The sequence below is a fragment of the Schistocerca nitens genome, chromosome 2 (assembly GCF_023898315.1).
Source record: "Schistocerca nitens isolate TAMUIC-IGC-003100 chromosome 2, iqSchNite1.1, whole genome shotgun sequence".
In the NCBI taxonomy this organism is placed as follows: Eukaryota; Metazoa; Arthropoda; class Insecta; order Orthoptera; family Acrididae; genus Schistocerca; species Schistocerca nitens.
Genome location: NC_064615.1, coordinates 1,082,076,926 through 1,082,098,500, shown reverse-complemented (window position 1 = coordinate 1,082,098,500; position 21,575 = coordinate 1,082,076,926).

Sequence of the window (21,575 nt, the reverse complement as noted above, 5' to 3'; positions counted from 1 at the left end):
ATCCCCCAATACCAACTGCAACCTACATCCTACTGAATCTGTTTAGTGTATTCATCTCTTGGTCTCCCTCTACGATTTTTACCCACCACGCTGCCCTCCAATACTAAACTGGTGACCCCTTGGTGCCTCAGAATATGCACTACCAACCATTCCCTTCTTCTACTCAAGTTGTGCCACAAATTTCTCTTCTCTCCAATTTTATTCAATACCTCCTCATTAGTTATGTGATCTAACCATCTAATAACGTTGTTCTTGTTGTTGTGGTCTTCAGTCCTGAGACTGGTTTGATGCAGCTCTCCATGTTACTCTATCCTGTGCAAGCTTCTTCATCTCCCAGTACCTACTGCAACCTACATCCTTCTGAATCTGCTTAGTGTATTCATCTCTTGGTCTCCCTCTACGATTTTTACCCTCCACGCTGCCCTCCAATACTAAATTGGTGATGCCTTGATGCCTCAGAACATGTCGTACCAACCGATCCCTTCTTCTGGTCAAGTTGTGCCACAAACTTCTCTTCTCCCAATCCTATTCAATACTTCCTCATTAGTTATGTGATCTAACCATCTAATCTTCAGCATTCTTCTGTAGCACCACATTTCGAAAGCTTCAATTCTCTTCTTGTCCACACTATTTATCGTCCATGTTTCATTTCCATACATGGCTACACTCCATACAAATACTTTCAGAAATGACTTCCTGACACTTAAATCTATACTCGATGTTAACAAATTTCTCTTCTTCAGAAACGCTTTCCTTGCCATTGCCAGTCTACATTTGATATCTTCTCTACTTCGACCATCATCAGTTATTTTGCTCCCCAAATAGCAAAACTCCTTTACTACTTTAAGTGTCTCATTTCCTAATCTACTTCCCTCAGCATCACCCGACGTAATTCGACTACATTCCATTATCCTCGTTTTGCTTTTGTTGATGTTCATCTTATATACTCCTCTCAAGACACAGTCAATTCCATTCAACTGCTCTTCCAAGTCCTTTGCTGTCTCTGACAGAATTACAATGTCATCGGCGAACCTCAAAGTTTTTATTTCTTCTCCATGGATTTTAATACCTACTCCGAATTTTTCTTTTGTTTCCTTTACTGCTTGCTCAATATACAGATTGAATGACATCGGGGAGAGGCTACAACCCCGTCTTACTCCCTTCCCAACCACTGCTTCCCTTTCATGTCCCTCGACTCTTATAACTGCCATCTGGTTTCGGTACAAATTGTAAATAGCCTTTCGCTCCCTGTGTTTTACCCCTGCCACCTTTAGAATTTGAAAGAGAGTATTCCAGTCAACATTGTCAAAAGCTTTCTCTACGTCTACAAATGCTAGAAACGTAAGTTTGCCTTTCCTTAATCTTTCTTCTAAGATAAGTCTTAAGGTCAGTATTGCCTCACGTGTTCCAGTATTTCTACGGAATCCGAACTGATCCCCCGAGATCGGCTTCTACTAGTTTTTCCATTCGTCTGTAAAGAATTCGTGTTAGTATTTTGCAGCTGTGGCTTATTAAACTGTTTGTTCGGTAATTTTCACAGCTGTCAACACCTGCTTTCTTTGGGATTGGAATTATTATATTCTTCTTGAAGTCTGAGGGTATTTCGCCTGTTTCATACATCTTACTCACCAGATGGTAGAGTTTTGTCAGGACTGGCTCTCCCAAGGCCGTCAGTAGTTCCAATGGAATGTTGTCTACTCCGGGGGCCTTGTTTCGACTCAGGCCTTTCAGTGCTCTGTCAAACTCTTCACGCAGTATCGTATCTCCCATTTCATCTTCATCTACATCCTCTTCCATTTCCATAATATTGTCCCCAAGTACATCGCCCTTGTATAGACCCTCTATATACTCCTTCCACCTTTCTGCTTTCCCTTCTTTGCTTAGAACTGGGTTTCCATCTGAGCTCTTGATGTTCATACAAGTGGTTCTCTTATCTCCAAAGGTCTCTTCAATTTTCCTGTAGGCAGTATATATCGTACCCCTAGTGGGATAAGCCTCTACATCCTTACATTTATCCTCTAGCCATCCCTGCTTAGCCATTTTGCACTTTCTGTCGATCTCATTTTTGAGACGTTTGGATTCCTTTTTGCCTGCTTCATTTATTGCATTTTTATATTTTCTCCTTTCATCAATTAAATTCAATATTTCTTCTGTTACCCAAGGATTTCTACTAGCCCTCGTCTTTTTACCTACTTGATCGTCTGCTGCCTGCACTACTTCATCCCTCAAAGCTATCCATTCTTCTTCTACTGTATTTCTTTCCCCCATTCCTGTCAATTGTTCCCTTATGCTCTCCCTGAAACTCTCTACAATCTCTGGTTCTTTCAGTTTATCCAAGTCCCATCTCCTTAAATTCCCACCTTTTTGCAGTTTCTTCAGTTTTAATCTACAGGTCATAACCAATAGATTGAGGTCAGAGTCCACATCTGCCCCTGGAAATGTCTTACAATTTAAAACCTGGTTCCTAAATCTCTGTCTTACCATTATATAATCTATCTGATACCTTTTAGTATCTCCAGGGTTCTTCCATGTATACAACCTTCTTTCATGATTCTTAAACCAAATCTAATAACGTATAGTGAGTAAAATAACAACACTTACTTGTACAAAATCCTTGAGTATATTCACGATAACCCAGCACACTCTAGGTACAGTTTCACTAATCGTGGTCATTGATATTGCATGAGAGTACATTAATCTTGTATAACTGTCATCTGTTGCCAAATATCGAAGGTTTACGAAAAGTTGTTCTACTGTTGTTAACCACAGTTCTAAAATTTGTGTCTTTCCGTTGAATATGTTGTGCTACTAGCCTCAAGAGTTCTGCAAATCGCCCACGTGGCGTTCTGACAAAATTCTTGAAACTTTGCATGTCTTCAGTGTGGACCTTTTCCAATACAGAATTTTAAATTACATCAGTTTCTATTTGTAACAAAAACTTTCTGGACCACATGCGCCTCTTCTTGGGTTGATTTTCGTGACGAACAATTACACCAAGAATTATAGCGCAAAGTGCTGATGCATCTTCGGAAATAGAATCAGTTGTCATTGCTTTTCTGTAAGAGAAATAAAAACAACGCCGAATGGTTTTATGAGAGTTTGAAATTGTTGTGAACATTTTGCAACAGTTGTCACCAGCTGTGAAGCTTAGCAAAGTCACAACAGTTGCAAGTTTTCGTTTGAGTTGGTTTTCGGTGTGAAAGTACTTTTAAATGCCATAGAGCACATGTGAGGTACTTGGGGAGTCGTACTGCATCAGGACCACATGCACGAATCATCATCCAGCAATTGTGAATAGTGCAGGTGTAGGAATGGAAAGCCCTAGCACGAGAACGCTTTAATAACCTTTTGGCCAGCGTGGGAGTACGTTGCAGAACGGTATGTGGCGGTTAAACACTCTATTGAGAACCATGTCCTACCTTCACGGTAACTGCAGTGTAATTATTGTCTTCGAATAAAAGTGTCATTTCTCTTCCTTACATTGCGTATTTCTCCAGTTACCTTCTGTACTATACCTTAGCAATTATTTCTACGACTGGCGCAAGTTCTATCAAGCTATGTTGCTTAGCAATGACATATCATGAGAAGGTTACTTTCGTCCTTATGCTTAGCATAGCAGTGGACATAAAAGCTGCTCAGAGACCAGAGTACAAGACTTTAAAGAAATTAGATGGAATCCTAGTCCAGTAGCATGGCAGGCATTGTCTGTCAGAATGGTTTTTTTTTTCTACACCTTGTTGCTAAATCTAAATGTAGAAAAGCAGTTCATTTAGTTATCTGGGTGATGGACCATCAACGTTTTAGTCTTCAGTCCGGATACTGTATTTGATGCTGTTCTCATTGCCAGACTGTTCTGCATAATCCTCTTCATCTCTCCGCAACTAGTGCAACCTACATCCGTTTGAGCCAGCCTAATACAGTCAGATTTTGGCACCCTCTATAATTTCTACTCCCCATACTTCTCTCCATTAGCACGTTTGATGCCTCAGAACGGGTTCTGTCAACCGAACCGTACTCTTAGTGATGTTATGGCCTAAATTTCGTGAATGATAACAGTTTTCTGGAGAGGCTGTTATTGTTATCATTAGCCATCCATTGAAATGTGTGAAATCTTATGGGACTTAACTGCTAAGGTCATCAGTCCCTAAGCTTACACACTACTTAACCTAAATTATCCTAAAGACAAACACACACACCCATCCCCGAGGGAGGCCTCGAACCTCCGCCGGCACCAGCCGCACAGTCCATGACTGCAGCGCCTAAGACCGCTCGGCTAATCCCGCGCGGCCATCCATTATTTCAAGTTGTTCACTACCATGTAGTTTCGGCTCCATTCTCAAGTGTAAAGCATACCGCTTTAAGGGCACTCACAGTTGTGTAAACGTATTTGTCTACGTCACATCGTTTTAGAAACAAAATATGGTTGGCCCGTCTTTAGAAATCTAAACAATCCATATACATTATAAAAGTAAGTGTACAATGTGCATTCCCCTAAAACTCAAAAAACGAGTCCCGGTACGATCAAGGCAGTTATGTGGTGTGGTAGCCCTCTATCCCCCATCCATGAAGAAGCTTCCCGTTTTTGCCTGACGGGCGTGCTTATGAAGATATAAGGGCTGGGAAGTTTCGCCCTCCAGAAATTTATAGATTATTCTAAAACATTTGAGAGAATCCGAGAACATTCCAGAACATTCGAGAGCATTCCACAACATTCCGGAATATCCCGCAATGATCCGGGATGTTCTGGAATAGTCCGGAACAGGAAGTTCATCGCTTACGACTTTTCCACTGTTCATGCATTACAATTACCGCATGAGGCACGACGTTATAATTTATTATTTCCTTACTAATAACTGTATTCGCGGCACATTTTGCAGACAGTATGCACATATAGCACTGAATGTAACTGAAAAATTATACGCTACTGGCCATTAAAATTGCTACAACACGAAGGTGACGTGCTAAAGACGCGAAATTTAATCGACAGGAAGAAGATGCTGTGATATGCAAATGATTAGCTTTTCAGAGCATTCACACAACGTTGGCGCCGGTGGCGACACCTACAACGTGCTGACATGAGGAAAGTTCCCAACCGATTTCTCATACACAAACAGCAGTTGACCGGCGTTGCCTGGTGAAACGTTGTTGTGATGCCTCGTGAAAGGAGGAGAAATGTGTACCATCACGTTTCCGACTTTCATAAAGGTCGGATTGTAGCCCATCGCGATTGCGTTTATCGTATCGCGACATTGCTGCTTGCGTTGGTCGAGATCCAATGCTTGTTAGCAGAATATGGAATCGGTGGGTTCATGAGGGTAATACGTAACGCCGTGCTGGATCCCAACGACCTCGTATCACTAGGAGTCGAGATGACAGGCATCTTATCCGCATGACTGTCACGGATCGTGCAGCCACGTCTTGATCCCTCAGCCAACAGATGGGGACGTTTGCAAGACAACAACCATGGGCACGAACAGTTCGACAACGTTTGCAGCAGCATTGACTATCAGCTCGGAGACCATGGCTGCGGTTACTCTTGACGCTGCATCACAGACAGGAGCGCCTGTGATGGTGTACTCAACGACGGAAATTGGGTGTAAGAATGGCAAAACGTCATTTTTTCGGATGAATCCAGGTTCTGTTAACAGCATCATGATGGTCGCATATGTGTTTGGCGACATCACGGTGATCGCACATTGGAAGCGTGTATTCGTCATGGCCATACTGGCGTACCACCCGGCGTGATGGTATGGGGTGCCATTGGTTACACGTCTCGGTCACCTCTTCGTCGCACTGACGGCACTTTGAACAGTGGACGTTACATTCCAGATGTGTTACGAGCCGTGGCTCTACCCTTCATTCGATCCCTGCGAAACCGTACATTTCAGCAGTATAATCCACGACTGCATGTTGTAGGTCCTGTACGGGCCTTTCTGGATACAGAAAATGTTCTACTGCTGCCCTGGCCAACACATTCTCTAGATCTCTCACCAATTGAAAACGTCTGGTCAATGGTGGCCGAGCAACTGGCTCGTCACAATACGCCAGTCACTACTCTTGGTGAACTGTGGTATTGTGTTGAAGCTACATGGGCAGCTGTACCTGTACACTGCATCCAAGCTCTGTTTGACTCAATGCCGTGGCGTATCAAGGTCGTTATTACAGCCAGAGGTGGTTGTTCTGGGTACTGATTTCTCAGGATCCAAGCACCCAAATTGCGTGGAAATGTAATCACATGTCAATTCTAGTATAATATATTTGTCGAATGAATACCCGTTTATCAACTGCATTTTTCTTGGTGTAGCAATTGCGCGTCACATTGTTCATGATGTATGATGTCATCAATGAGATGTTTGGAAATACTGCCGTGTCATGCATGGCGTTTTAATGTATTACTTTTTTGCTACTAATTCTATTCGCAATAAATTTCGGAGAGAGCACCCACACATGTCGCTGAATGCGCCTACAAAATTATGTCATTGTACGACAATTAGTTCAGGAGGTCTGACGTCATGAACATTAACCACAATGCCATACACTCTGGTACGGCTTTGCACGCACAGCCGTAAGTAAATTCCCCGAGAACTCTGTTTTTTTACGTAGTTTGCTATAATGTTTTGCTGGACTCAAGACTGCAGGAAACTTCACCTGGAACATCATAGATTTAGTTCGTGGCAAGTCTTCAGGCACGAAGAGCTGATGCATTAACTCCCAATGTGTTAATATTTTCTTTATGTTCCCATGTGCCTTGAGTTTCTGGTTGTTGTTTTCCAAATACTTTCCGCAGGTCAGCGTAGGCTCAAAAGTGTTGCGAAGGCGTCTGAGAACAGTTTTCTATTGTACTATTTTTTTTACATAGATATCTGCCACTAGTCGGCTGCGCGCGCTTCTCCTGAGTTAAGCATGAACAACGTTGCCGTCTGATTAACTTAAAGCTTACCTTTATTTACAGTAGGTGCTCGAAATGACGTCCCTCTGTGGTAAGAGCAGTCTGACATCTCCTGAACACAACGGCAAACACTCGATGAATTTCGGCTGCCGAAGTCTGGGAAATGTCTAGCCGAATCCTGTCTTTCAACACTTCGAGTATGTGGGGAATGGTTGCATGCACCTTGTCTTCCCCGTTCCCCAAAGATACAAAACACACGGATTTATATCCGGAAAACGAAGAAGCCAGTCAACTACATTATCATCAAAAACACTTCGTAGTGCTGTCATAGAAGCATTGGCGATGTATTGTCTTGCATCTTTTCGTTAGGTTTTTGTTCTCGAAAAAAAAAAAAAGAAGCACTCGGTCTTCAGGCCACAAGTGGCCCATCGGGACCATCCGACCGCCGTGTCATCCTCAGATGAGGATGTGGATAGGAGGGGCGTGTGGTCAGCACACCGCTCTCCCGGTCGTTACGATGGTTTTCTGTGACCTGAGCCGCTATTATTCGGTCGAGTAGCTCCTCAATTGGCATCACGAGGCTGAGTGCACTCCGAAAAACGGCAACAGCGCATGGCGGTCCGGATAGTCTACATCTACATCTACATCTACATTTATGCTCCGCAAGCCACCCACCGGTGTATGGCGGAGGGCACTTTACGTGCCTCTGTCATTACCTCCCTTTCCTGTTCCAGTCGCGTATGGTTCGCGGGAAGAACGACTGCCGGAAAGCCCCCGTGCGTGCTCGAATCTCTCTAAATTTACATTCGTGATCTCCTCGGTAGGTATAAGTAGGGGGAAGCAATATATTCGATACCTCATCCAGAAACGCACCCTCTCGAAACCTGGACAGCAAGCTGCACCGCGATGCAGAGCGCCTCTCTTGCAGAGTCTGCCACTGGATTTTGCTAAACATCTCGGTAACGTTATCACGCTTATCAGAAAACCCTGAGACGAAACGCGCCGCTCTTCTTTGGATCTTCTGTATCTCCTCTGTCAACCAGACCTGGTGCGGATCCCACACTGATGAGCAATATTCAAGTATAGGTAGAACGAGTGTTTTGTAAGCAACCTCCTGTGTTGATGGACTGCATTTTCTAAGGACTCTCCCAATGAATCTCAACCTGGCACCCGCCTTACCAACAATTAATTCTATATGATCATTCCAACTTCAAATCGTTCCGTACGCATACTCCAAGATATTTTACAGAAGTAACTGCTACCAGTGTTTGTTCCGCTATCATATAATCATACAATAAAGGATCCTTCTTTCTATGTATTCGCAATACATTACATTTGTCAATTTTAAGGGTCAGTTGCCACTCTCTGTACCAAGTGCCTATCCGCTGAAGATCTTCCTGCATTTCGCTGCAATTTTCTAATGCTGCAACTTCTCTGCATACTACAGCATCATCCGCGAAAGGCTTCATGTAACTTCCGACACTGTCATCTACCCAAGCACGACTCACGCCCCCTCCAAGGGTAGCTCAGTTGGTAGAGCACTTGCCCGCGAAAGGCAAAGGTCACGAGTTCGAGTCTCGGTCGGGCACACAGTTTGAATCTGCCAGGAAGTTTCATATCAGCGCACACCCCGCTCCAGAGTGAAAATCTCATTCTGGAACTTTTGTTTTATTTAACAAGCTTTAAGAGTTTTCACGTAAAAGTTCGGAGGCATACTTTCCAGTACGCCCTCGCATTACGGTGACCATCTGATGCTGCTTTCAGTCTTTCTTATGGTAACCCATCGCGGCCGATACGACACTGATGTTTTGCATAGCGTATCGTATCTTGTGCCACAGTAGAAGTAAACCGAACGTGCGTCGTGTTAATTTACAATGTTTGCGAAGCTAAAGCCCCACATTTAATCAATTTCCTATTTACAGTTACGTACACCGAAAATACGCAGTTAAACAGATGCATTACACTATAAATCTACCCCAAATTATGGTAAGATTTGTCGTGAAAAAGTGCAGGAAATACGATGTTGATGAATAACACTGTTACCGAAGTATCGTTGAAAGCTGTACACTTTAGTCTGACGTCATATCTAGAGCATCAGCCCTTTACATGGGAAAGGTACGGTAGTAAGCGAACCTCAGCGTTGACAGATAGTAAAGATCCAATTTCAACATTAACTAACTGCCCTCATATTTCGCTTCAGAAGGGCAAGGATCCAATTTACACATCTAGTTAATCCGCATCTATCAGAAACCTCCGACCATATCTGACATTCACTCCAACAGCATACAGTCCGCGCAAACACTGTGCTAGTTCACAATACCAAGTACCTTGCTGCTGGTAAATCTCTCGGGCTATAAGGTCATGGTCCAAGAACTCTTCTATCCCTAACGTTTCGTTCGGAACTGCCCTGGACATCTTCAGAGGCGTTACTCCTCCGTCGAGTCTCACCGTCCGACGGGTTGGACGTCTGAGAGGGACATATATATCGGAGAAAAAGGGCCGTGGTCGGAGTTACAGGCGTTAAGTAGAGATGATCCTTGTCAAAGGTAAAACTTAACTATATATTGTCTTCTATCCAAAGATTAAACTGTATAGCGATTCTGCAGAGCTACTCTCCATTTGTCGCTAAGTTTCATGGTTTCTTCTTTCCTATTGAAATTATCACCATGGTTAAAAATTTTGGTGGGTTCTCTACATAGCCGTGCATAATAGTTCGTCGACGTAGATAAAATTTTTGTTTCACAAAGCTTCATTTCTTGACTTCCTGACTGAAGAGTTTTCTCTAGTACAGCCGATATATCTATTTTTCCTAGCCGACAAAGGCTTTTCTGGTCCTCTAATCGTATATTGACGCTTCTCTTGGTTGTCCCAACACAAATATTATATACGAAGGGCTTTAAAAAAATTTTGCACACTCGTCTCTATTTTTTTTATTTTTTGCAGGAGGAGAATGAAATTTTTTGTGAACATACTTGGAATATTTAGCTATAAGCTGGTGTACAAAACTACTTTCTTTTATTTCCAGATGAGCCATAATGGACCGTTAAGTAGATGTCAGGTTGCGACAACGGTCGGTGTTGGAGTTCCTCTTCAAGACCGGCGATGATCCTGCCACATCGATTCACAGGAAGTTGCTCGCTGGGGAGGACACAGTGAATCGTAGCGGTATACAGTGGTGGTTGCAGAGGTTTGAAGAAGGTGATTTCTCTCTACTGTACAATCCACGATGCGGTAGACAATCTACGGCAGTGAGTGATGTGAATAAGGAGACCATTGATCAAATCATCAAAATTGACAGATGTGTGACGACACGACGGCTTGCTAAAATGACTCGTTTGTCATTGGGTAGTGTGTCATCACTGGTAGAGTCACTAGCGTACAGAAAAATCTATGCACGTTGGGTGCGTTGATTATTGGCAAGAGAAATGAAAACGATGAGGAAGAATGTGTGCGAGGGTCTCATGAAAACCTTTAGTGAAGAGTAGAAACAGTGTTTTGACGGCGTTATTACCCAGGATGAAACGTGGTTGTTTTTGTCCGATCCTGAGAGCAAAACCCAATCCATGGAGTGGCGTCATCCGGGTTCCCCTCGGAAGAAGAAACAAGACTTTCACGAACAGCAGGCCGAAAGGTGATGGCCTCCTCCTTCTGGGATCAGTGTGGTGTCATTTGCATTGCCTTTTTGGAAGTGCCATGAAGACCTGTGAGGTGTCAGGCAAATCCAACACCTTCCATGAAAACCCTGACATGATAGCGAATCCGGCAGTCTGTCACATAGCTCCGAATAAATCCTGACATTAAATTAACCAAAGTAATACGATCAACGAGTGAGCAAATGGAATACCACAGACTAACACAAGAACGTCTAAATGCATGTCATACCTTCCCACCGTGAAACTGACGCAGTTACGAGGGAAGAAATGAGAACAGAAGCCGAGAGCAGAGTCGTGTAAGCTAGAAGGCCATACAATAAGGGACACCCACATCGCCCGCCGACCATCAAGACCACCCCCCAGCCTATGTTAAAAGATAGAGCCCTCCAGAAGAATAGTATAGATCTTACGATAACACTAAAACGGCCACACCAGCTGCAAGTTTTAGCGTGAGACTATACGCGTCTCTGTTACGTTGCAAACATTAAGAACATTGCCCCACCACGAAAAGTATAACGTTTCTCATTGGATAGACAGAATTTTTGTAGGTGGAGCTTAAGGTTTACATTGAGACCCTGATTGGTCAGTTGAAAACACAGCCAGATACCTTTTTCTTAAACCAACTTCGGGAAATTGTAGTAAGGAGAGAGTTGCTACCGAGACTGCGAGGTGCGTGGAGCTGCGCCGCCCGCCGCCCCTGCTGATGCTGCCTAACCACCGACGAGGTAATGAACGCATGCGATGCCGCATAAGAGCGCATAAGACTTCACCCCTTTTTACATAATACTAGTGTCGATCGTCAATTAAACCTCGTGGTATTCACATTTGCTACCTGAAGTTAAAATCTGAAACGCGATGATTTTTCTGTTATATAATTATTGAGAAGCCACACCAGCCACTGTAATTTACGACAAGTTAAATAAGTAATTAAAGATAATTGAGGGTCACTGTAGACCATTTTTCATAGTTTTCTCTTTTATGAAACTTAATTTAAACATAGATTATAGATGTGATATGGCATAGGTCACCCTTCGATTCATTGTAGAACTTGGAAACCCATTCAGGGAATATTCGTTCACATTTTTGTTGATCGCAGTTGGTTTTTATCATCCTGTATTAAAATATTTGCTTTCGTCAATAGCGCAATTTATAAACAATGTTTTGTGAGTAAGAATAAAAATTCCAATGGTAAACTTAACTGCTTTTTCGACGTTATTTTACCAGCTAACTAAAAATAGGAAAGCCTTGAACCCCTTCCACTAAATTTAGTTAGTATTAAGATTCTTTTACAGGGATTGCAGTGAAGCTGACGCTGAAATCATTATTTGGTTATATCATCGCTAGTCTCACTGAACTCTTCTGAACTCTACATGTCATGTGTGGTCTGGCGTCTCCTTACCAGCAACAGGTCCCAGGTTCAAACTAGTCAATTCCCTAAAAAACTCGCTCAGAGCGTCGTTGCGCGAAAGTGGTAGGGAGACACGACTTAGAACAAACAGACACCACGCAGAATGTTAGAGAATGGCGACACTGCCAGGCTGGTAAAATACCATGATTGAAGCTCGACCACATGCCTAACTAGGTCAGAAAAATATCCTGTTGAAAAATTTTCGTAACGAATAATTTTTCTGAAGGGTATAAATAGTCGAAAACAGTAGCTGCAGCGATAGATAGTAAGAAAGTATTCAATAGAAACTGAGACATTCTAGCAGAGACAATAGCATAATTAAGTTATGAATTTTAATATTGTTAGAATTAAGTTTTCTCTCCAATGCAAGCGTACAGGTGGCGGATACATCATTGACAAGTTGGTTCTGACCCAACAAGTAAGTGAATGGATTGTCAGTCTTGGGTATAATAAGTGTCAACTCGTGTGAGCAAAAAGTTTATGAAACACGTGAGATCGTATGAGCGCATGTTAAAGCGAAGTAGGGCGCGTGAATTGCTTTTAAAACAGAAAATAAGGGCATCGAAAAGATTAGCAATGGCAGATCGAGACCTTGACCGAATTGAGGTAGAGACCCAGCATGAAGACGGACAGAGAATAGAGGACAGTACAACATACGATGCAGTACCACGAGAAATAGGGCAGATAACGCACCATAACGAGGATAATGTACGCCAAGGCACAGAAAACGTAAATCATCATACGACAGAGGAGCAGGAAAGTAGAGAGACAGTCGATGAGGATTCTAACTTGCGTCTTGGATACGTAGAACCCATAGTACAAGTAATCAGAGCTCCCTCACCACAGAGTACAAGGATTGCGAGCAGAAACGTGTCACCGCACACTTCAATACAATAGGTTGCAAACCAACTCTTGGGCGAAAATACAGAATGTAGGACGTCGGAAGAAAACGCAGTAGGACCCACCAATCTCGCAGAATTATTACAACAAATGACAGAAACCATGAGAAGGCAAAATAAAGAAATTGCGAACCATATTAAAATTGAGAATGCAGAAACCACGAAACAAATGCGTGAGATTAAAGAACAAAACAAAAAATTTCAGTTACACCTAAGTCATATTGAAGACGAGACAAAGGAATCTCGAGAAGTGATAGGAAACTAAATAACAGTTCACAATCAATTCAGAACAGACATTGTCAAGGTACAAGTGGACGTACAAAGATTGCGTAATGACACTCAGGACGAGATAAAAACATTACCTAACAACACCCAGGGAGAAGTCAAGAAACTAGAGAAACAGATAAAAGTAATTACTAGACAAGCAGCAAGGTACAGCGCGTGAAATTGTTGAAAACAGTGTTACACAAACGTATCACAAAATATGAAACGTTCCCTTAGAACAATTATACATGACTGTGCTTAAACTGACACACAATATTTTTTGGCGCAACGCAATCTGACTTTCAAAAATCCCTACAAAAGAATGGCCCTGACTAATATTAACCTATACCTTTCACAAATCACTTACCTCACAAAAATCTTGGTTACTCGAACTACTGCAATACAGCGAGCGCCACTACTGCCAGCTAAATAAAAGATTCAAACTACGGAAGGCACTAACTGCTGATAGGCATAGTTAGCAAATGAAAGATTTTAATAGAGAACAAACAATGTATTTACCTTAATAGTGTTGAAAAATCATAATATACATAGCAGTTCATGACATCCAGTCTTACAAATTTCAGAACTCCGCCATTTCTCTCCCCACAACCACCACTGCTGGCGGCTCACCTCCAACTGCGCAACGCTACGCGCTGTTAACAGCCGACAGTCCAACACTACAATAGCGAATATTACAACAATGGCACCCAGCCACAGACTGCACACAGCACAGCCAGTGATTTTCATACAGAGCGCTACGTGGCGTTACCAATATAAAAACCTAAACAGGGTACTTACATAGCCACCATGCTCCCCACAAAAAATTTTACAAATTGTTTTGGGTACTGGCCAATACAGATTTGAAAAAATTTTTCATAATTACAGTAAGAAAGATATCAAATGCACACACTTATTAATACAATATTGGTCAAAAGCTAAAATTTTCTCACAGTCCATAAAGACAGTCCTGATCATTGATCACAGTAAAACTGCCGTTTCTTTTCTCAAAGTCCGAGCAGTAAAAGACAATGCACACAGAAGTAGTGGATTTTCATGCAGTCTTGAAGAAGTAGTGTTGTCCTTCCAACGGAAAGACAGTGCTGACTCTTGACATGCAGACAGGTAATGGGCCACAACAGAGCAAACCTACAGCAGAGTCATTCGACGTTTTGAAGAATTTTGGGGTCAACAGAAACATCCGATCTCACGCGTCGGCTTTGACCCATGACGTAAGGGTGTTGTGTTGTGTGACGTCATTACGGCGCGGAGTTTGGTTTGTGAGTGTGGCGTGTTTGTAGATGTTGCCTCGTTGACGTTACCTTAGTAGGAGTTTTAGGGCCTGTAATATATAGTTTACCTTTTTACTGTACTTTTTGTTTTAACGTCGTCTATGAGGCTTTTATCAGTTTGCCATTAGATTGTTCAATCTTTATGGTCTATATGTTTTGTCGCTACTCGTTATGTCTAATGAATCAATATTGTTTTTTTCTTTTTTTTATTTGTTTCTTTTTTTTATCTTTTGATTGACCTACACATTGATCTGTAGCGTAGCCCTGAATACGAGGTTAGGTTGGGAGTTTTTTTTGGCGGGGGCGGGGGGTGTCAGGGGGGGGGGGCAGACCCCCCTGCCTGGCCTTGAGTACCACTTGTTTATTATTATCTTTGTTTGCTATCAATGTTAGCAGATTGTTCTTGTGAAACCTTTGTGTGTGTTGTTTTTCTATGTGTTTTCGTCTTTGTGATACGTATGCAACGTTTCTATATCCGCCATATTGGAATTGTCGTTTCCGCTATATTTGTGACGTCATGGGTCAAAGCCGACGGGTTAGATAGGACGCTTCCGTATTTCCGAATTTTGGTAGGTAGGTCATCACAGAGCAGACCCACTGCAGTCCTGGTAGAGAGTATGGTATTGGTGGGCCACCAGAGGTGCAGACCCACTGCAGTCCTTGTAGAAATAATGGTATTGGTGGGTCATCAACGGTGCAGACCAACTGCAGTCCTTGTAGAAATAATGGTATTGGTGGGTCATCAAAGATGCAGACCCACTGTAGTCCTTGTAGAGATAATGGTATTGGTGGGTCATCAAAGATGCAGACCCAATGTAGTCCTTGTAGAGAGGGCCAGCAGCCATCTGTTGTGACTGTGCAGGTGCACAATCACCATTGAAGAGTCTTGCGGATAATATAGCAAGTCCATAACCATCACTTGTGCACTCACAAAGTTTTTGGAATTGTCCTTAGAACCAGCAATGCTGTTATCCAGTCCCTTGCTGAATTATTAACACATGTGCAAACACTAACAGTCCCAACTTCTCACATATTGTGCATTACTATGACCAACAGAAACATGTGCAGTGAAAGGTAACTTAATTTGAAGAACTGGTGTCTATATTATTATAAATTTAGAACATAAGAATACAATTACAAAGGTACAAAAAACATCATTAAAGAGCATAATAGTACAGATAACATTTGTAGTAATACAGGCTTTACAAAAGAATAGAAATAGACATATACATCAGTCTTACAGGAATTATGACATAAGTAAATAAATAAAATAATGAGAATAGTTCTTGAAACATTAATTTCACACATGATCATTAAAACAAAACAGAATAAATAATGTCTAAGCATCTTTACAAGGTAAATAACATATTATCAGAAAAATTCTACAACATAAATCTTATTAGCTAAACACATACAGACAGGAAAAACACAAATTCACATAATGTAATAACACAAAAGTACAGGACAGGGTTTGTTTTCAGTGTGACATTTGGTACTGCAGTCCACCCCATAACTTCATTCCATATATCTTTCCTCTTATTTCAACCTTTGTTTCCACCAAAAAAATTCTATCCAAGCATGCTTTCTGTATTTATATGGTCACACATTTCTTACTTCATTATTTATTTTCCATTATATTACCTAATCATTTATTTCCAAGAAAATCCTACCTAAACCTGTTGTCCCTAAACCCTACTTTTTTGGTTCATATCCTCTTTCAAAATACTTTTTTGGCCAAACCATTTTCTTATAGCTTCTCAATGCATTTCTTCCAACTTGTTCTCTTATATGGCCTACCCCATCTTAAGCTAAATTAAATCTACTGAGCTCAGATGCTAAACTAAGGGACGAGGCAATGCAGCAGCACAAAACAATTAACACAAACAGCAATGACAAAAAAATTCAAATTGGCAAAGCAAGCAGCAACATTACAACTAATATAAGGCAATGAGCAGCAAACAAGAAAAATAAATCAGTAGTAAAACTGGCTTAACAGAGTAATGTAAAGTGAAATTTAGTAGCACTATGCCTGGTAAACAGCAGCAGCAAATGCAATAACTTATATTTAAACATGACATAGCTCAAGCAGTAAAAATATTACAGTAAAAATGGCCATGTTTAATACCTACATCACATCTTAACACTAGAGTGATGCATCACATAAACTTACTCTGCAAGAAAGTTACCAAGTCATTAAAAAAATTATTTATGCAATTCCTGTGAAGGGAAATGTCTATTTGTGCTCTCTTTTCTAGGAAAGTACATCATAAACGTATTCTTTACTGGGTCTGTAGACAGAAAATAGTGATATTAGTACATCTATTAAGTTTTATAATAACCAATGCTGCAGTGCAGCTAGAAACTAGATATTAAAGAAAATGAGCAAATATGTACAAAGGAAGGCATGAAACATCATTCATTAGCCATATGGCATTTCATAAGGTAGTAAAAAAATCTCTCAACTAGAAAGGCAGTAGTCATAATAAGGTGTATAGACAAAAAAATAATTCTCGTCATTTCATTAGGCATTTCAGTAAATATCATAAATTAAGAGCTCCACAGTGTTATTATATGTTTTCAAGTTTGAGCGTGTCGTATTTGTGATGCTTTCTACAAAGCAATGTCAATAGCGAGGATAATGGCCCCTTTTTTTTCTCCACCTGTGCCTCTGAAAGGCACATACTAATGGTTTTTTTCCAGGCGACTGTCGCGCAGCTGGGTGCCCACGACTCATTACGTGAAGGTGGTCACTTAACTTTCTTACTGAAATATTTACGACACCAGTTTGCATTACAGTACAGTCTCATATAAAAAATTTCACAGGTCGAGAATTTGCGTTGCAAATGTGTAGAAACAAAATCCTATGAATATAACAGTGTTCAAAAAGTTTTCGTCGGCATTGTGATACATTTGCGCATTTACACACATTTCATAACTCTTAAAGTGCGATTCTTGGTTTCCAACATCCTTTTCCACAAATCAGAGTCCCTAACCACTACTCCTTATTCATATATGTATTCGTTGACACTACTTCAATATTTCATCAAAATAAATACGTAGCATAATCAAATTCCTCATTTACAGTAGCATTATCTTAGTGATCATAAACATACCTCAACAGCATAATACACATCGTCGTCGTAAAATTAACATCATAACACCTCAGTCAAATCTCTAAAACGTCGTAGCTTACTTTACTTTACCTTTTCGTTTCCGGAAACTATAATTTGTTTGCCCAATATTGGGCAATGTCCAATGCTTATTCTTTAGCCAGCCATAGATCGTCGAGGGTGCATCTGTGCAGGCAGGCTGGGCATTGTAGGAGATGTTCCATGTCCTGTTGAGTGCCGCAGTCGCATTTGTCGTCATTTTCGTCCAACAAACCCCATTTGATCAGATTAGATTTCACAGGAGCCACCCCAGTTCTGATGCGGTTAAGCATTCTCCAGGTTTTCCAATCACCAGAAACGCTGCTTGGTGGGTCCTCTCTTAGTGGGTAGTAGATGGGGGGCTCATCTAAGGCACAACTTAGGAAACGGCGACTGGATTTGAGTCTGCTGGGGCCACACTCTAGGCCAAATATTGAGTGACGAGCATCAAAGATTTGTTTTAGCTTCTCGGTATGTTCATGGGCTTTCCTACGCATGTCAGGGTTTGTGAAACCTGCGGCCCTGTAAAGATTTTCTATGGGGGTAGGTTTCATGCAGCACTATCCTGCATGTTTCATTCAAGCTAATATCTACCTTTTTTGCGTGGGCGGATCTGCACCATACCGGGCAGGCATATTCGGCAGTTGAGAAGCACAAAGCTTGGGCTGACGTTCTGACCACGGTAGGTTTGGCACCCCATTTGCTGTTGGACAGCTTTCTTATTAGGGAATTTCGTGCTTCTACTTTTTTGCGTGTTTTTTCGCAATAATATTTGTATGTCAATGTTCTGTCCAGCACGACGCCAAGGTAGGTGGGAGTATCTGTGTGTTCTAGTAATGTCCCATCCCAGGTAACATTTAGCCTGTACTTTGCCTGCCTCGAGTTCAGATGGAATGCACTCACTTGAGTTTTGGAGGGGTTGGGTTTTAGAGAATTCTTTTTGTAGTAGGTTGATATTATAGAAAGGGCGGTTTCTAGTTTCTCCTCTATGGCTTCAAACCTGTTGCCTTGAACTGTTATTGCCAGGTCGTCTGCATATACAAAAGTTTTGGTTTTGTCTGGAGTTGGTTGGTCATTTGTATAAATGTTGAATAGGATTGGCGCCAACACGCTCCCTTGGGCGAGCCCATTTTTCTGATACCGCCATTGACTCTTTTTCCCCTCAAGCATTACGAAGAACTGTCTATTTTGGAGCAGGGATTCGATTATCTTGACTAGGTGGTAGTCTTTCAGGGTCTCGTAGATTTTATGCAGTAGTGTCCGGTGATGTACTGTATCATAGGCCGAACTTAGGTCGACTAGTGCCAGCCCGGTGATTACTTTATTCTCAAACCCATCCTCGATATGTTCCGTCAATGCTAGAATTTGACTGGTACAGGACTTTCCAGGTCTAAAACCTGCTTGGTGTGGAATTAGCTTCGAGTCAACGATCTTGTCTATTCTGTTGAGGATCAATCTTTCATAGAGCTTAAACAGATGGCAGAGAAGGGTTATGGGTCGATAGCTCTTCAGAGACTCTGGGTCCTTCCCGGGTTTAAGGAGAGCCACCACTTTTGACTTCCTCCACAGTTTTGGGATTTGAAAGGTTTCACGACACATGTTAAAAAGTCTAAGTATCCAGTCCCTGGCGCCAAGGCCGAAGTTTTTAATCTGTTCCACGCAAATATCATCAAACCCAGCGGCTTTCCCATTCTTCATGGTATTTATGCCATTGTTCAACTCTCTCATGCTAAATGGTTTCTGGAAGTTGGTGTTTTCCGTTGGCAGTAGGCGTGTGATTTTAGTTTTCTGACGTTTGGAGTTGAACTTGCCGTTTAGAAGGAGTTGTTGACCACCTGGTTTGGAGTTACGTTGGCTGGGGCCTTGCTTAGTCTTGGGTCACCATCCAGTTTCTTAATTAGGTTCCAGGCTATTTTGCTACTGTGGGACATATCCATTCTTTCTAGGGTTGCTATCCACTTCTTCTCGCGTGCCTCGCTGAGTGCTGACATTAAAGCTGTGTCACAGGTGATGGTTTCGTCGCTGAAAGGGTCTTCCGCGAACAATACTTTATACTTCTCCAGGATGTCTTTGAGGCATTTGAGAGCCCTGGGATATAGTGTTGTCTGCAACCCCTAGGAATATATTGCCTAGATACCTTTCGCAAAGTCTCAACAAAGGTAAGGTAATTATTTGGTGTTGGGGTCAGACTGGCTAATTCCTCATCCAGCTATTGGGAATATTCTGACCACCTAGCCTTTTTAAAGTTGAATCTCCTACGGAAAGGTATTTTGGTTGTTTTGATTGTTGAGTAGACTTGGATTCCAATAGGTCGATGTTGTGTCTTTGGGATTGCATCATATACTCTTTTGCAGCAGGTGTCGTAGATGTTCCGGCTGACAAAGCAAATATCGGGATTGTAACCTCGCTTCCAAATTTTGCTGTTGAAGGAGTAGGGGAGCTTGGGGTCGTGGAGAAGTGAGAGGTTATTTGCCTCAGCCCATTGTTCTAGCAGCTGACCATTGGCATCTGTCTCGTCGTAGCCCCAGGTGGTGCTGTGGCTGTTAAAGTCGCCCAAAACGAAGTGTGTCCTTTGGTTGTTGAAGCTTTCTGCAATAATGTCAAAACCTAAAAAAAATTCTCTGCTGATTTCAATAGTGTCATCTACCTCAAACGTACTTTAAAATCATGCTCCCCTAACCAAATACATCATTCAAAGCTCTCATAGTATCACAATGGTTCCGAAAAAATATGAAAAGTTCACAAAGTACAGACAAAATACAATTTCATATGTGTGAAGTTACCCAACTGTGTAATTTCGTAAACATGTGTCACTAATGTAGTAAAAAAAATGTTTATCTCTCAGTTAAATGATCAGATAGCTGTGTAATTTGTGTGTTAGAGAAATATGGTACCGATGTGTAAAGTTGTATAAGCAAATACCTTATTAGCTAGGGCTCCTTGTGCTTGCCACACACATGGTACACAAAGTAGGCGTGTACCCCCCTGAGGATTAATGTAGTTATACCCTCAGGTGTTACAGATTACAGCAATGGAATGAAATGTATCACGGAAAACCTTTGTATCTTTGTAATTCAAAAATCTTTAAATATAAATGTTTTAAGTACAAAATTAATCACTCAAATACATGTACTGTAGCGCTAAACTGTGCGTCTTGTTGTAAGATAATCTCTGTGGAAGTGTCGTAGTTATCGTCCTCTGTAAGCAAAGTTCTGCTGAAGTCAATGTACTTACCTCATCATAAACGAAAGTGAAATGCTTTGCGTATAGATATCGTAGTTATTACGTACCTTACCATGATCAAGAAAGTACTATAATGTAACGTATTGTTGTGCCACGGAAAAGGCTGTCTCATTGTAGCTATACCACAAAAGTTACTACTAAAACATGTTTTACTTTCCAGAATAATACAGAAAAACTGTGCAGATATAAAACAGAAACACTGCAAAAGCAACATTGTAAATTGTCACTCAGTAGTAGCGTCGTGATAAAATCGTGTAGCTGTCACATCAACTAACCACTGTCTCATCTGGTATCTTACAGAAAGTACTTTAAATCCAGAATGTATTTTCAAGTAAACCAAAATGTTGCATTAAAATCTCATTAGCAGTACCAGTATATGTTCTAAGTATGTAAGCCTTATAGTCGTTATGTAATCGTGCAGCTAACAAGCAAGAATGTACAAATAACAGCACTGTGTCGTCTGTTCACTATAACAATGCATTCGTAATTTCTGTTTAAATAAGTTATCTTGGTTCTTGACTGAATATTTAACTTCAAACATTGTTGCATGGTAACAGTTTCTAAGTCTGACAATGCATACTAGAAATGTGAAGTGAAAAGTTTTATGGCAAAGACAAAGTTAAAAAGCAGATTATCTTTCAATAAACGGTTTTACATGCGAAATGTGGTGTAAACCTTTACTCTTCCTAGTACGCAGAGTTTCAGCTTCAGTGGAATTATCATGTGGTATATGGTACATCGGTAAAGAATGCTAAAATTTTTCTCAAGGTTAGCGTCTATG